General features: G+C 40.1%; 1 pseudogene; it reads right to left on the bottom strand.

The window, feature by feature from the left end:
• Window positions 1–2,033: 2,033 nt before the first annotated feature.
• LOC147705792 (uncharacterized) lies at window positions 2,034–4,676 on the bottom strand (annotated as a pseudogene).
• Window positions 4,677–5,332: the final 656 nt, after the last annotated feature.

Consider the following 5,332-nt stretch of genomic DNA (forward strand, 5'->3'; position numbering starts at 1 on the left):
CATTTAAAAACATCATTTGTTCTGGGATCATGCAGGCTCTAAATAATGTTTCTAGGCCTTGTACCTGCCACTCTTTTGTACCCCAGATGGTTTTTGTTTCAATGCTGTTTTTCCAAAAATCTAAACCAAATGTCATCACTTTTTTCATAAAATGCTTCTGAATATATCAATTTAGTATTTGTCAGCATTGTTTTCAACCCTGTTTTATCAAACAGTTTATAATAAAACGTTTCTGCATCACTGGTGTTAAACCCTGAGAAGTATTGGAATCTCTCATAGAATGTTTTCGAACTACTTTTAGGTGGAGTAGCACAATGTTCCCATTGATTATACTTTAAAACATTTCTAGGTTGTGCAGATTTATGCAAGTAGTGGTCACCGTAATGTGAGAAACAATACATCTGTTCATAATTAGATGAACCTTGTAAATAATCATGTTCTGTAAATTTTGCTGACATCACTAAATCCGACATCATATTATTTATACTTTCAAAATCCCAATCATCAGAAAATGTACTTGGTTTTACAAAGTCACTTAATGAAACCTTGAACTGGTGAGGATATTTTAAGATCTCGACCGGGCCATATATTTCATAGTCAGTCTTGTCCCATACTACCCCGCCGGGTATTGGAATGGCTGTGACATTTACTGATGAAAGTTCTCTTTTCTCGATGTGAAATGACTTGTGTGGTTTCAGGACTAATTTGATGTTCTGACTTGCTGTGTCCATTGAACTGTAATACATTTTCCTAAAATTTAAACCAAAATTAGGCCTAGTAGGAGTATAAGTACCCCTGATATAATCCAATGCTCAAACAGTGGTGCATTCAGAAATGCTTCCTTAAGTTGATGAAAGAGTTCTGTTGTTTTTTCTTTAAGAGTCTTTGTTTCTGGTGTCACTTCAGGGTTGTCTTGATCTTCAGAAAAGTTATCGAAGTTGATGAAGTAGCCAAAGGCAGTTCTGTCAATTGTTGGAATCGTTTTCTCCATTTATCTTTCATTAGCATACTCTGATGCCACATCATAGTAGACTGGTGTTTCTTGACGAACTGTTTCAATCTGTGTTTCAAGAGGCACGGGTTCCATGGCATTATTGCATAGTCCCTCTCTGTGCACTGCAGGTTTATCAAATGTGATTAGTCTTTCAGTTTGAACCTCTTGGATTGTTGCAAATTTGGGTATTCTGTTATTTCTTGGGAGTCCACTCGGCCTACTGTTGATTATAGGCCACATGATTGTGGTTTTACTAGGTCGATTTATACAACTCTGTTCTCCTTTTTACCAGCAAGAGGCGGTAGTACTACTGATCTTGTTCCATTGATTGCTAAGACAGGTACTGCTTTTCTGTAAGAAGGCCCAAATTCCTTCTTCACCGCTATTTTCTCTCTGACCAGATCCCCAATCTTTGGAATCCAGACAGGTCTTGCTGGGGCTGGTGGTGCCTCCTCAGTGGTATTTGGCTGTTGCTTTATTTTTATGTTGCTAAAGGATTTTCTTGTTTCATTTAAGTCCTGCAAAACAGCCAAACGATCTTTGATGTCAAAGTCTTTATTCTTATCTTTTACCACTGATACCTGACTATCAAGGTCCTGAATATGTATTCTAGTTCCGAACAATAGTTCGTACGGGCTGAAACCTTTTAGAGAATTTCTTGGCAAATTATTTAGACTAAGTTGGACACTTATTAAATGTTTGACCCACCCATCACCCGAACCTAATACCTTCGCCGTTATAGATTGCTTTATGTCTCGGTTTTTTCTTTCCACTACACTGTTCCCTTCAGGGTGAAATGGACAAGAGAACCACAACCCAACACCCATACTGGCCATGGCCTCCTTATAGGCTCGAGAGCTGAAAGCAGGACCCTGGTCAGAATGGAACATGGCAATTGCGTATGTGCCGATAAAGACTCGCAAATCTTTTATAACAGTTTTGGAGTCAGCCGAGCGCTGGGGCCACATTTTTAAAGTGAATGTAGTCTAAAAAACAAATTAATAGGATGCTGGATTACATATAGACAGCATTACGCTACCTACATATCAGGCCATGGCATTACTGCGCTTGAATCATTGCTGCGATCTCTATCGCAGTCCGGACAGTTCTTCACATATTTATAGTGGTTCAGGCTCATCCCCGGCCACCAGTACTCTGATTGTAATTCAGTCAGAGATACCTTCCTCTGTTTGTGCCTTGGACCTTCACCCATGTGTGCGTCTGCTATTAATAACTTTCTCCGGTTCGTGTTTGGAATTACCCTATCCCCCACTCCAGGGATTCGAGCAAAAGGAACGGAGTTTGCATCAATTACGTATGCATAATTGAATGGATAGTTCATGGGTAGTGCTGCACAGTTTCCTATTAAGGACGTTTTTACTGCCAGCATGGTTTCCCCGTCTATGTATTTTTCTGAGCGCTTTTTTGTGGCTACGGAAGCCGGTTTAGTTGCTTCCGCTGTGGCTGTATTAGCCAATGAATTCCCTGCAACGTGAACGCCATCACGTTGAAGACTCTGTGCGTGTATCACGTGAGTCTTTTGTAGTTCTTTCTGTAAAAGAACTACTTGTTTCCAAAGCATTTTATGCTTGATTGTAGCACCTGTGTCATCTTTGTATTCATTTTGAACCCAGTTCTGCAAGTCATTATTGTAAGAGTTGACGCAAAAATGCGAATCGCACACTATTAGTGTCGGGAATTCTCGTTCGGCATTTTCAAGCGCCATCTTTAAAGATCTAATTTCAGCTCGATGAGCCGAACATTTTCTCAGTGATTCAGTTTTTGTTATTTTCAGTCTGAATTTACCGCAGAGCCAGCGACCTTTAACTATCGCGCAGGCTGCATCGTAGGATTTATCATCTACATTGTAGTGCTGTACAAATTTGTCTGTATAAATTATACAAGAGTATTGTTGTAGAGGAAGAATTTCGATTGGCAGAGGATATTCTTTTTTATATGTTAAATCATTCAGTTTTTTCATGTTCGGATCATAGTAGTATTTCACTTTTTCAGTTTCAAGGGTGTTTCCCCACTGTATCCATTTCGGATCCAGTGACACTGTAGGCAGGTTTACTGGGCTGAATAGTGCCTCGAAGGCTGATTCTGCTGTAAGGACCGTTATACTTTTACCTTGGGCAAAAGCTCTTTCTTTTGCCACTGCCATTCGAACAGCTTTTACAGAATTCTCTGTAAGACTGAATGTTTTCTCTGCTTGTGTGTACAAGTGAGATTTTTAAGCTATTGGTACCGTTTCTCCCTCATTAGAGGTCAGGTACGGGAATCCGGATCTCCCTGGGATGACTCGGATTACAAGGTTGCCTTTATTGTCGCGTGTTTCTAGTTTTGTTTTTGCTAACATGTCTGTTTGCAGTGATCTCAAAATTTCTGTGTGTTTTTGAGTCCAGTTGATTGGTTTAAAATCAGGTTTTACTAATTCGTAGAGAGGTTTAATCCTCTCTGCATAATTTAGAATGTAAGTTCTTCCGAAATTCAGGAAACCTAGAATCGATTGTAAGTTCTTCAGCGTTTTTGGTGCTTGGAGTACAGAGCACTTCTCTAAGAAGTTGTCCGCTAGGCTTTTTCCTTCACTTGATAATTCGTATCCTGAAAATAGTACTGTTAGATGGGCAATTCGAGACTTTTTAAAGTTGAATTTGTAATCCTCTGCAGCGAACCCAAGTATTATGGTGTTCACTCTTTTCAAGTGAGTATCCAAGTCGTCGTCTGTTAGATAGATGTCGTCGACATAAGATAATGCCTCATCATCATATATTTGCAGTAACTCTGTTACTCTAGCTGAGAATAGTCCTGGGCTATTCTTGAATCCCTGTGGGAGCCTACAGAAATTTTTCTGTGACCCCATTATTGAGAAAGCGGTCAAGTACCTGCTTTCTGGTGCAATATTCTGACAAAAGAAACCTTTAGATATATCTAATGTCGTTTTAATTTTTTTGCGAACTATGTTATTCATTAGTGCAGTACTATGCGAATTTTGTACTGCAAATGTTTTGCAACATGAGTTAAGGTGTCTGTAGTCCAAGACTAGACGATATGAATCATCCGGTTTAGAGACAGGAAACAAAGGATTGTTCATTTGAGAGGTGCATGTTTCAATCACCCCCTGGTATTCAAGTTGATCTAAAATCTCCCTGACCTGTTTTTTAGCTTCTTGCCTAATTGGATACTGCCTTTGTGCAGTAGGTTGACTTTTTAACTGGATTTTGTGAGGAGGAGAGTCCTCATCCCATCCTACATGATTTTTATATAATACTGGTGCCTGGGCTACTGCCCACTTCCTCGCATATATATATTTTGTGTGAATCGGAATGTGATTCGAGAAGGCAGGCATAATCATTTCTTCGCCATGAGGGCACTCCCTGACAAACTCCGGGGGCCAATCTTTTTCAGCTAACAGGATGTCATAGCCTTTTGAGAGGTTATCCCAAAACAGACCCCTTATTTTCCTAGTCTTATCGCCCTCTATGCGCAGTGTTATTTCGTATATCTTATGAGGTTTGCTAACTCTGGTGTCGCCAGTTTCTACTTAAATGTATTCATTTGTGTCCACTGTCTCCAGATGACTCATCAGGATTTTGCGAGCTATGCTGATTTCTGCTGCGCTGTCTAGCATTGTCTGTGCACACTCCCCGTTTTTCAGCTGTGTCCTCAGTATTCTCGGCATGTTCGATTACTCTAATACTGGCTACCTTCTTTCTTGGAAATTGTAATTTTCTACTTTGAGCAGGTTCCTTGTCTTTGGATTTGGTGTGCTCTCCTGGGTCTGACCGTCCTCTTCTTTCCGATTTCTGCGAAAAAGATCGAGAGGGACGTGTATCAATACTTTGATATCGATCAGGCTTCTTCAAGTTATCCCTATTTCTAAGGTTGTATCTTTTCTCAGAGGGCTCCCTCTGGGGAGACTGGTGTTCTCGAGTCGGAGTTCTTTCCCTCCGCCAAGGAGACCTTCCTCTGGACTGGAAAACGTTTTCCTTGGGAGTGGATTGTTTATTGCCATCCCAGTTCTTTTTAGGAGTGTTTGAATTATTTTTAATAAAAAAATTTTCAGGATTTTCGAGTAGTTGGGGTTTTACTGGTTTCCCACCCAGACTATCTCTACCTAATTCTTCATAACATTTTCCTATAATTCTGGCAAGCTCAATTGGTTGATCTGTTATATCTGTTTCCTTCAATTTCTGGCGGATCGCCACAGATGCTGCTTCTCCCTTTATATTGGCTAGTAATATAGCCAAGACCTGCTTGAAGTCTTTCAGTAATTTCATACCAAGAGTTAAAGCGGGTTCTGGACCGTATTCATTCTGAATCTGTTTTAGCACATCT

The sequence above is a fragment of the Lissotriton vulgaris genome, chromosome 7 (assembly GCF_964263255.1).
Source record: "Lissotriton vulgaris chromosome 7, aLisVul1.2, whole genome shotgun sequence".
Lineage (NCBI taxonomy): Eukaryota > Metazoa > Chordata > Amphibia > Caudata > Salamandridae > Lissotriton > Lissotriton vulgaris.